This window comes from Callithrix jacchus, chromosome 6 (assembly GCF_049354715.1).
Source record: "Callithrix jacchus isolate 240 chromosome 6, calJac240_pri, whole genome shotgun sequence".
Lineage (NCBI taxonomy): Eukaryota > Metazoa > Chordata > Mammalia > Primates > Cebidae > Callithrix > Callithrix jacchus.
The window spans coordinates 36605362-36617583 of NC_133507.1; the positions used below are offsets into that span (position 1 = coordinate 36605362).

Here is a 12222-nt window from a genome sequence, read left to right on the forward strand (position 1 = left end):
TGCCTCAAATGTTAGTACAAAAATCTTATTCACACTTCTGAGGCTATCCTTAGAATAGATTCTTGGAAGGGGATTATGGAGTCAAAAGTAAGACTTCTTTGAGACAGGCTCTTATTCTGTTGCCGAGATGGAAGTGCAGTGGCGCGATCTTGGCTCACTGTAGTGTTCAACTCCTGGGCTCAGATATCCTCCCACCTCAGCCTCCTAAGTACCTGGGATCACAGGAACGCGCCACCATGCGTAAAGATGGGGTCTTACCACGTTCCCTAGGCTGGCTGGTATGATTCTTGACTCATACTGGGGAACAACTTGTTTTGCAGTTCTATTTTGAACCTCATAAAAGTGGAATCATACAGCGTCCTCCTCTTTGTGCCTGAGTTAACATTGTCTGATATTCGTTCAGGCTGTGGCGTTTATCCGTAACCTCCTATTGCTCTGAGAAATTCGCTGTATGACTGTAACACAATTTAGCCACTCAAGTGCTGAGGGACATTTGGGTTATCAGTTTTTTATTACCACGCATAATTGTGGTATGGACATTCTTGCGCATGCCTATGGTGGACGTATACACTCATTCCTCCAGAAGTGAAATTTCTGGGTCACAAGGTAAGTGTACACTTAGCTTTCGCAGAAACTGAAGCGGTTTTCCAAAGTGGTTGCACCGTGGGGCTGTTTTTCTATCTTGGTCGCTCGACTTTAAGCGACGCGTAATCTAGAGGCACAACAGGCTCGGGTAAGGTGTGGAGCCTGACTGTGTGCCGGGCTTTGCCAGGGCGGCCACCAGCTTGACGGGTGAACAGATTCAGCAACGTCACACGGCGGCTTCCCACACATCCACTCTCGGTGGGCTCTGTCCAACGGCCCGCTGTGTCTGCCGCCCCGGCCCCGTACAAACATTCACATTTTGGAAAACGGTGTTTTTCAGAGCAGCCAGGTTAGCTCACACTGTAAAAAAAAGGCAGCACTGCGAAACGCAGTCGCTATCTTCATCCGGGAGGCAGCACAACCGTACTTGCTCCGAACAAAGGAAGCGCCGGGCAGGGTCTTAGGGCCCGGCCCCTCACCTAAGCACAGGCGCAGATCGAGTCTCACCGAGGCCCGCGGCCAGGCGCGAGTGACGTAGCAGCGTCCGCCGGTGCGTGATGACTCCAGAGCGTGCGTTCGGTGGTTCCTAGGGGAAGATGGCGGCTGCTCCTTTGGAGGAGCGGGATTGAGAGGAACGGAGAGGGGAGACCAAACAGAAGAGACATTCCGGGCTCTAAAGACTAACGCTGCGCTGGCCGTTAGGAGCTCTGCTCTACGCCAGACGGTGAGTCTGGCGGCGACACGGGACTGCTCGCCTGCAGCAGGCAGTGGCACTCTCCGCCATTTTCAGGCTCGGCCGTTGCGTGCTTTGGGGGCCTGGACCCGCGCCTGGGCAGTTTGGAGGAGCTGGGAGGATCGACCTCGGGGCGGCTCGTCGAGGCAGATTCGAGCCTTATGGGAGGAGGCTGGAGGCTTGAGGCCAACCGGGAAAGGGGCATGGTAGAACTAAGGTCCTGACTGGGAGCGGTGGGGACGAGAAGTAAGTCAGGCCACGGTTAAGACGCGAAGTTTGGAGGGAAACGCATTTTATCTGAGGTTTAGGGCGGGAGCGGAAGGAGGTGGGCCGAGTTGAAGCGGTTTGTTGAAAGGGTCACGGGAAGTTAACGTGAAGCCTGCAAAACAGGTGAAGGGTTAGCCTTGATGTTATTGTGGCTTGAAATCGGTGTTGATGATAAGGATAAAGCTACACCTTGACAGGCAAAGCCCTGCTCTTTTGGAATAGTTATATTTCTATTTGGTTTGTGCTAGATCCCTATCTCCAATTTTAAGTTGTCTTCTGACTGCTAAATAGTGAGGATCTTAGAAAGCATGCCTTTTAAAAATAAATGACAATGAATTAGTACTTGGTTGTAACCCTTGTGATTAGTGGCCCCTTCCGGAGTGGGCTGGAGGAGGCGGCGGCGGCGGCGGCTGGTCCGTAGGGCATTCGGTAATTGGATCTATTTAAATCAAATCAGAAAAATCTGGGCTACTCGTAGAAAGCCTGTCAAGAATGTTTTAAAGTAGTTTCCACACGCATGACCTTAAGTTAACTGTTCAGGGACTTTGGAAGACATTAGAATATGAACAAAAAGCCTGTACTGCAAGGAACAACTACGGGGAGCGTAGAGTTGACTTATAAGTACACTCTGGAGATCTAAAGTACGCAGTATTTATTTTTTTCCTGAACGTGGTGCAGTGGTAAACCTACTTAATTCAAACAAAACTTTTAGTGACAGTTGAAACATGCTAGTTGTTCCTCTTGTGGCATTTTTCCTCACCTTAATTGCATTTGACCCATTTTTTTTTTTACTTTTTTGTCTCCTTGACCAGAAAAAGGTAAAATACTGTATGCTTTGAGCTTTTTCTGAGACTTGACCTTCCATATGTAGCCTATTTTCCTGAAACTTGGGGATACATTTTAACTTGTCTTTTCTGTACTCCTGGGAAGAATTTTTGTTAGAAAGTTGGCTTACCGCCGGGGGCGGTGGCTCACGCCTGTAATCCCAGCACTTTGGGAGGCCAAGGCGGGCCAATCACCTGAGGTCAGGAGTTCGAGACCAGCCTGACCAACATGGCGACCTTTTGTAATTTTTGTAAAAATACAAAAATTAGCAGGGCGTGGTGGTGGGCGCCTGTGATCCCAACTACTGGGGAGGCTGAGGCAGGAGAATCGCTTGAACCTAAAAGGTGGAGGTTGCAGTGAGCCAAGGTAGCGCCATTGCACTCCAGCCTGGACAGAGAGGGATTCCGTCTCAAAAAAAAAAAAAAGAAAAAAAATTGGCTTGTATCACAATGCTTTAGGCAAAAATAAATCTTTATGAAGCTGATGGCCTAAGTTTCGTTATTTTCTTTGGCTGGTGAAATATACTAAAACAACAGATTTTGCCATCACGGTTTTATATTGACGTAATATAAATTATATTTTTACTAAACACTTATTTACTTTAATTTTTACTAAGCACTTAAGATATTTATTCAGAGCTCTCTTTGCTAAGTAATAAGTCCATATGCTTTCCCCATTACTTTGAGGGGGGAATGTAATTTGATTATGGCTGGTTTGAACTTCTTTCTTTCTTTCTTTCTTTTTTTTTTTTTTTTGAGACGGAGTGTCGCTCTTGTTACCCAGGCTGGAGTACAATGGCACGATCTCGGCTCACCGCAACCTCCGCCTCCTGGGTTCAGGCAATTCTCCTGCCTCAGCCTCCCGAGTAGCTGGGACTACAGGCATGTGCCACCATGCCCAACTAATTTTTGTATTTTTAGTAGAGACGGGGTTTCACCGTGTTGACCAGGATGGTGTCGATCTCTTGACCTCGTGATCCACCTGCCTCGGCCTCCCAAAGTGCTGGGATTATAGGCGTGAGCCACCGCGCCCGGCCTGAACTTACTTCAAAATAGGAATTTGAACATATTTCAGAATAGGAAAGTAAGGTTACAGTAAAGCTTTACGGTTATGATAAAGATATTAGTGAAAAAGTTTCACTTATAAATGTGTTTTCACCAGGAGCAGTGGCTCACGCCTGTAATCCTAGCACTTCGGGAGGCCGAGGTGGGTGGATCACCTGAGGTCAGGAGTTCAAGACCAGCCTGGCCATCATGGTGAAGCCCCATCTTTAAAAAAAGAAAAATGTGGCCGGGCACGGTGGCTCACGCCTGTAATCCCAGTACTTTGGGAGGCCGAGGCGGGTGGATCACGAGGTCAAGAGGTCGAGACCATCCCAGTCAACATGGTGAAACCCTGTCTCTACTAAAAATACAAAAAATTAGCTGGGCACGGTGGTGCGTTCCTGTAATCCCAGCTACTCAGGAGGCTGAGGCAGGAGAATTGCCTGAACCCAGGAGGCGGAGGTTGCGGTGAGCCGAGATTGCGCCATTGCACTCCAGTCTGGGTAACTAGAGCGAAACTCCGCCTCAAAAAAAAAAAAAAAGAAAAAGAAAAAGAAAAATGTGTTTTCTAGTTCTTTTGAAATTGGCAAAAAATTTAGAATTTTGGATGTATTTTTACTACAGTATTATTCAGTTGAAGTCTATAAATTACCAAAGTATGTTTAATTGTCATAAACTGGTAAGTTGTTTAAGCATGGATTCCAGATTGTGTACTAGGTTTCTACAAAACATTATTCCAAGAATTTATTGCTGTTGAAACTTGTTGGTAAGAGATGTTAACTGTTTTGTTGGGATGATGAACGTTTCTCTTGCTACAATGTCTTACAAGCTAGCTGCCTGACCCTAGGTTTTTTTGTTTGTTTTGTTTCTGAGGCATGGTCTAGCTTTGTCAACCTTGCTGGAGTGCTGTGGTGAGATCTCGGCTCACTGACATCCCAACTTGGCAGCTGGAGTTATTCTCCCACCTCAGCCTCCCTAGCAGCTAGGCCTAGGCGTGGCCACCATTTCTGGCTAATATTGTATTTTTTTTTTTTGTGGGGACTGGTCATGAGCGTGAACTCCAGGGCTCAAGTGATCTCTCTCTGCCTCTGCCTCCCAAAATGTTGGGACTGCAGGAGTGAGCCATCATGCCTGACCAAATGACCATAGTTTTAATACTTAAAAGTATTTTGTCTCTAGCAGTGATTTAGGTTCAAAGCTTTTCTTTGTGAAAATGATCTTTCTTTTCTTTTTTGTTTTTTTGATACGGAGTTTTGCTCTTGTTACCCAGGCTGGAGTGCAATGGCGTGATCTCAGCTCACCGTAACCTCCGCCTCCTGGGTTCAGGCAATTCTCCTGCCTCAGCCTCCTGAGTAGCTGGGATTACGGGCACGTGCCACCATGCCCAGCTAAGTTTTTGTATTTTTAGTAGAGACGAGGTTTCATGTTGACCAGGATGGTCTCGATCTCTTGACCTCGTGATCCACCCACCTTGGCGTCCCAAAGTGCTGGGATTACAGGCTTGAGCCACTGCGCCCGGCCCTTCTTTTCTTTTTTTCTTTTTCTTTCCTTTCTTTCTTGACTGAGTGTTGCTCTGTCACCCAGGCTAGAGTACAGTGGTGCAATCTCGGCTCATTGCAACTGGCTTGAAGGGATTCTCCTGTCTCTACCTCCCGAGTAGCTGGGATGCGCCACCACACCTGGCATGTGCCACCACACCTGCCTAAGTTTTGTATTTTTTTAGTAGAGAAAAACTACTAAAACTTTCACCAAGTTGGCCACGCCGGTCTCAAACTCCTGACCTCAAGTGACCCACCTGCCTGGGCCTCCCATAGTGTTGGGATTACAAGCCTGAGCCATCTTGCTTGGCTGAAAATGATTTTTCTTCAGTAACATTTATCTTCCCATTTCAAACCATTTACATTAGTCCTAGAGACTGAAGCTGTTCTGTGTTTTGGAAAATCTGAGCAGTGCTACTCCTGTCCTGTCTGGCCCTTAAACATTTTACCAATTTTCTGGTAGTGATTGACTTTCTAAAGTTGTGTTGCACCTTATACTCATGATTAGTGTTCTTATAAATTCCCAGAGCTAGGTAGTATTGGAGAGGTCACACATGAGTTTCAGCAACAGACGAACCTAGGTTTGAATGCCAGGTTCAGCATTAACTAATTTTTTTTTTTTTAAGATGCGGTTTCACCATGATGGTGGTGACGGGGGTTTTAGTAGAGACGGGGTTTCATCATGTTGACCAGGCTGGTCTTGAACTCCTGACCTCAGGTGATCTACCCACCTCAGCCTCCCAAAGTGCTAGGATTATAGGGATGAGCTACCGCGCCCAGCCTACTGCGTTTCTTATATTGGGTCAGTTAATTAAACTCTAAACTTCGGTTTCTTTATATATAAGAATGTTAATTATAAAACCTAAAGGTAAAAGTGCCTCATATATAGTAGGTAATCCTTAAGTGTTAACTTTTTTTTCCTTTCTGTGACTGGAATTTAAATGGTGACATCATTTTGAGTTTTTTGTTTTTCGCTCTTGTTGCCCACGTTGGAGTGCAATGGCGTGATCTTGGGTCACCACAACCGCCTCCTGGGTTCAAGCGATTCTCCTGCCTCAGTGTCCTGAGTAGCTGGGATTACAGGCATGCGCCACTACACCCAGCTAATTTTGTATTTTTAGTAGATATGGGGTTGCTCCATGTTGGTCAATCTGGTCTTGAACTTCCGACTTCATGTGATCCACCTGCCTCAGCCTCCCAAAGTGCTGGGATTACAGGCGGGAGCCACTGCGCCCAGCCCATTTTCAATTTTTAAACATTAATTCAAATGTCTTTGTTGAAATTTACTGACAATCTCATTCCTCTGGTATATTAATCACTCCTTTCTCTGTTATTAAAGCATTTCGTGTATATCTTTAATTAATGTATTTTGACTATACCTTCTCCACTTTGTGAGCACTTTGGTTTTTAGTTTGTTGGTTTTCTGAGACAGGGTCTCACTTTGTCACCCAGGTGGGAATACAGTGGCATGATCACAGCATACTGCAGCCTCAAACTCCTGGGCTCAAGTGATCTTCCTGCTTCAGCCTTCCAGAGTATTGGGATTATACTCATGAGCCACTGTCCCCAGCTCTTTGTGAGCACGTTGAAGACATACTGTAGATCTTATATTTTTGTATTCCTAAAACCCAGGCATTATACAAATTGAAGAATGAATGAATTTTTTTACAAAAATTTCTCTCATAACTCTACTGGGATCCAGATTTCAATACAGACCTGGTTTATTTCTGATCTTTGGCTATCACTTATGAACTTTTTGCCTGGATTGTCTTCTGCTTCCTTTCATACTGTTCAGATTCTGTTCATTCCTCAAAATCCAGCTAAATCCAATTAATCAGGTCTTCACTGTCTCTGATTTATACATGACTTGTTTATCTAGTTAGTCTAGTGTCTGTGTGACTGCCTTCTGCTGTTACTTCATGTCTCAGTAGTACCTGCCTCTATGCCAAGGAGGCATTTTACCAGATCCTTGAGTGGGATGATAAATGCAGAACTGTGCTTTAGGTTGTTTGTAGGCACCTGCTCTCTACTCTATTTGCTATTCAACTTAGTAGGTTGAGGAGCAATTTTCCTGTTTTGGTATATGGAATATTCTGATAACTTTTTTGCAACTTTATATTAGAAATTTCAAGCTGGGTGCAGTGGCTCACACCTGTAATCCCAGCACTTTGGGAGGCTGAGGTGGGTGGTACAACCCCATATCTACTAAAAGACCAGCCTGACCAACATGGTGAAACCCCGTTTCTACTAAATACAAAAAAAATTAGCCAGGCATGGTGGCACATGCCTGTAATCCCAGCTACCTGGGAGGCCAAGGCAGGAGAATTACTTGAACCCTGGAGCCAGAGATTGCAGTGAGCTGACATTGCTTGTTGCACTCCAGCCTGGGCAAACAAGAGTGAAACTCTGTCTAAAAAGAAAGAAAAAGAAATTTCAAACATGCCGAAAAGGTGAAAGAATAATATGGTGAACACCCATGATGTACCTTCTGTTTGGATTTGACGGTTAACCAACATTTAGCCATTTTGCTTTAACTCTATATCCTCCCCTCCTTGAATGATTTGAAATTAAATCGCAGATATACTGCTTCTCCCTTTAATACCTCAGGATGCAGCATCTGTTTGAAATAACGCTTTTTTCCCACACTTTTCTGCATTTTTTTTTTTTTTTTGAGACAGAGTTTCACTCTTGTTACCTAGGCTGGAGTGCAATGGCGCGATCTCGGCTCACCGCAACCTCCGCCTCTTGGGTTCAGGCAATTCTCCTGCCTCAGCCTCCTGAGTAGCTGGGATTACAGGCACGTGTCACCGTGCCCAGCTAATTTTTTGTATTTTTAGTAGAGATGGGGTTTCACCATGTTGACCAGGATGGTCTCGATCTCTTGACCTCGTGATCCACCCGCCTCGGCCTCCCAAAGTGCTGGGATTACAGGCTTGAGCAACCATGCTCGGCACTTTTCTGCATTTTTATTTCAAGCCAGTCTCCAGCTAAAAACATATAAAATTGTTATCATACCTGAGGCAATTTGCATGAAATCTTTAGCATTATCTTTCTTTTTTCCCCAAATGAGTTGGTATAATTCTGTTTTTTTTCTTGCCCTGTCCCACAGTTGTTGAAGAGTTGGTTTAATTCTAGGTTATACAGAGTTTAGAGTAAAACAAAGACCAAAGAGCAGTCTCTGGCCAGATTCTGGGCTGGTTTTACTTTAAATTCACGGCTAAGGTAGGAATTGCTGAGTGAATACAACTAAAGAGAGGCTGGGTTCGGTGGCTTATGCCTGTATTTCCAGCATTTCGGGAGGCCAAGGCAGGCAGATCACCTGAGGTCAGGAGTTTGAGACCAGCTTGGCCAACATGGCGAAACCTTGTCTCTACTGAAAATACAAAAATTAGCTGAGTGTGGTGGTGTGTACCTGTAGTCCCAGCTACTTGGGAGGCTGAGGCACCCAAGAATTGCTTGAACCTAGGAGTCAGAGGTTGCCGTCAGCTTAAATTGCACCACTGCACTCCAGCTTGGGTGACTGTCTTTTTTTTTTTTTACTCATTTATTTATTTTAAAGGCAGGGTTTCACCATGTTGGTCAGTCTGGTCTTGAACTCCCGACCTCAGGTGATCCGCCCGCCTTGGCCTCCAAAGTGTTTGGATTACAGGCATGAGCCACCACGCCTGGCCTGAGACTGTCTTAAAAGAAATGAAAAGAGGTGGCGTGGGGTTGCAAAAAAAAAAAAAAGAAAAAAAAGCTAAAGAGATGATGAGCCAGTGTAAGCTTTTTATTTTATTAGTATTTTTCATTGTTAAAAATTTAAAAATTTTATTTATTTTGAGACAGGGTCTTATTCTGTCATCCAGGTTGGAGTGCAGTAGCGCAGTCATGGCTCACTGTAGCTTTAACCTCCCAGCTCAAGCAGTCTGCCTGCCTTGGGGATTACAGGTGTGAGCCACCATACCTTTTTTTTAAACAAAAGTTTATTTTAAAATGTACAACAGGCTTCAGCTTCAAGACAACACTTCATTTCAGCTATGGGTGGCAAAAGATATTATGGCAGGGAATGCAGATGTTTAAATACGAATGAAATCAAGGATCACTCTCGCTTCAGGCACAAGGCACAGCTTGCTTTTTGCCAGATTTTTAAATTCACCTGTGACTAGAGCCCCTTTTCGGAGGCTTTTGCTTTTAGCTCCTTGTGTTTCTTCTGTTCTTCTTGTTTGTGCTTGAAAACTTTATTCATCTTCTCAGCTTGCTTTTTGGGCTGTTTCAGGGGGTTCTTCTTGCCACCTTTGAGGCCGGACCTGGCACCTGCTGCCCCTTCCTGACTGCCACCACAAATGGCTAGCCTCATCTTTTTAAAGAATATTCCATATTTTGGAATTTCTTATTGTATGCTTAAAATGTCATGCTATTTTGTTTCTTAATTCCTTTTGGTAGAAAATGTTATTTATAAACCAGGACTTAGGCTGGGCACGGTTACCCACACCTGTTATCCCAGTACTTTGGGAGGCCGAGGAGGGCGGATCGCCTGAGGTTAGGGCTTTGAGACCAGCCTGGCCAATGTGGTGAAACCCATCTCTACTAAAAATAAAAAAAGTGGCATGCACCTGTAATCCCAGCTACTCAGGAGGCTGAGGCAGGAGAGTTGTTTGAACCTGGGAGGTGGCGGTTGCAGTTAGCTGAGATCTGAGATCGCGCCATTGCACTCCATCCAGCCTGGGCAACTCTATCTCAGAAACAACAACAACAAAAAAGAAACAACAAAAAAAATAGGATCTGGATGCTTGGTGGTATAGGCATTTGTTTGTAGGCCCTTTTCGGTGGACAGAGCTAGAAAACATGATTTAAAAAATCATCAGCTTGCCGGGTGCGGTGGTTCACGCCTGTAATCCCAGCACTTTGGAAGGCCGGGGCAGGTGGATAACGAGGTCAGGAGTTCAAGACCAGCCTGGCCAACATGGTAAAACCTCATCCCTATTAAAAACTACAAAAATTAGCCGGGCACAGTGGCAGGCGCCTGTAATCCCAGCTATTCAGGAGGCTGAGGCAGGAGAATCGCTTGAACCCGGGCAGCAGAAGTTGCAGTGAGCTGAGATGGCATGACTATATTCTAGCCTGGGCGACAAAGTGAGACTCCATCTCAAAAAAAAAAAAAATTAGCTTACATTGGTATTTTGTTGTTGTTATTGTTAGTTCATGTCTTTTATTAATTTACACAGCTACTTGTCTTCTGGTTTGTTGAATCAATAAATCAGACAACATTTGCCACAATAATGTCTGTCAAAGTGGCTTGCCATAAACCCTCCAGCACCATATTGATCAGAAGGGCACTCTCGATGAAGGGGACTGATTTTGCCATTCTTATCTACCTTATAATAGTTTAGGACAGCCAGTGTATCTTTTCTCTTGTGCTTATTCTTGGGAGTGGTGTAAGACTTCTTCCTTTTCTTAGCACCACCATGAAGTCTCGACGTAAGGTGAAGAGTAGACTCCTTTTGAATGTTGTAGTCAGGCAGAGTATGTCCGTCTTCCAGTTGCTTGCCAGCAAAGGTCAGTCTTTGCTGATCAGGAGGAATTCCTTCCTTATTCTTGATCTTGTTCTTAAGGGTTTCTTTTCTTTTCTTTTCTTTCTTTCTTTCTCTTTGTTTCTCTTTTTTTTTTTTTTTTTTTTTGAGACGGAGTTTCGCTGTTGTTACCCAGGCTGGAGTGCAGTGGCACGATCTCGGCTCACCGCAACCTCCACCTTCTGGGTTCAAGCAATTCTCCTGCCTCAGCCTCCGGAGTAGCTGGGACTACAGGCACACACCACCATGCCCAGCTAATTTTTTATTTTTAGTAGAGACGGGGTTTCACCTTGTTGACAAGGATGGTCTCAATCTCTTGACCTTGTGATCCATCCGCCTTAGCCTCCCAAAGTGCTGGGATTATGGGCGTGAGCAACTGCACCTGGCCTGTTCTTTACATTTTCTATTGTTCAGCCTCGAGGGTGATGGTCTTCCCCTTAATGGGTTTTCTCAAAAATCTGAATTTTGGTGGCAGCTCCATCACAGGTGGCAGGTGGCAGATCAAAAAGGAAGTGGTATTTTATTTATTTTTGAGACTGTTTCCCTCTGTCACCCAGGCTAGAGTATAGTTGTGCAATCTTAGCTCACTGCAACCTCTGCCTCCTGGGTTTAAGCAATTCTTGTGCCTGAGTCTCCTGAGAAGCTGGGATTACAGGCCTCTGGCTGATTTTTATATTTTTAGTAGAGATGGAGTTTTACCATGTTGGCCAGGCTGGCCTTGAACTCCTGGCCTTAAGCGATCCACCTACTTTGGCCTCCCAAAGTGCTGGGATTACAGGCATGAGTCACTGTGCCTGGCGTACATTATTATTTTAAATTCCAAATCAAAGTTAACATTATGGGCATTTCCTAGACAGAAAACAGGTTCAGATTTTTAATTTTAATTTTAATTTTTTGAGATGGAGTTTCTCTCTTGTTGCCCAGGCTGGAGTGCAGTGACACGATCTCAGCTCACTGCAACTTCTGCTCCCTGGGTTCAAGCAATTCTCCTGCCTCAGCCTCCCAAGTAGCTGGGATTATAGGCATGTGCCACCGTACTTGACTAATTTTGTATTTTTAGTAGAAATGGTGTTTCACCATGTTGGTCAGGCTGGTTTTTAACTCCTGACCTCAGATGATCTGCCCTTCTCAGCCTCCCAAAGTGATGGGATTACAGGTGTGAGCCGCTGTGCCCAGCCAGATTCATATTTATAATGCCAGTATTTTACTAACAATAACCCTACCAAGTATTGTTTTTTTTTTTTTTTTCAGTGCTTTTTTTCTTAGATCATATTGCACTAAAGATGAACTTTGTTCAAAAGTTACTGGAAGTAACATGTTTCTGCTTATTTGTTGAATTTGTTTATTTTGATTATCAGTTTTAACAGTTTTTGTTTGTATTCATTATTAGGGTTTGGATTTCCTCCCTCTTAATTTAGTTTTTTTGTTTTTGAGACAAATCTGTTGTCCAGGCTGGAGTATAGTAGTGCAGACTCAGCTCCCTGTAGCCTCAACCTCCCAGGTTTGGGTGATCCTCCCACCTCAGCCACCCAAGTAGCTGGAACTACAGGTGTGTACCATCACACCTGACTAATTTTTTGTATATTTTGGTGTAGACTGAGTTTTGCCAAGTTGCCCAGTCTGGGCTCGAACTTTTGGGCTCAACAGATCCTCCCTCCTCAGCCTCTCAAAATGCTAGG

General features: G+C 44.7%; 1 protein-coding gene across 6 annotated transcripts in view; it reads left to right on the forward strand.

Annotated features, from left to right (window-relative positions):
• Positions 1 to 1155: 1155 nt before the first annotated feature.
• Positions 1156 to 12222, forward strand: part of WDR33 (WD repeat domain 33) — a 110144-nt gene continuing 99077 nt past the window's right edge. For 5 of the 6 annotated variants that reach the window (XM_002749232.6, XM_035304140.3, XM_035304138.3 and 2 more), the window contains exon 1: positions 1156 to 1309. The gene's annotated coding sequence lies outside the window, so the exon portion shown is untranslated. Of the gene's footprint in view, positions 1565 to 12222 lie in introns of all 6 variants that reach the window. The other variant, XM_035304136.3, reaches the window with a different exon arrangement.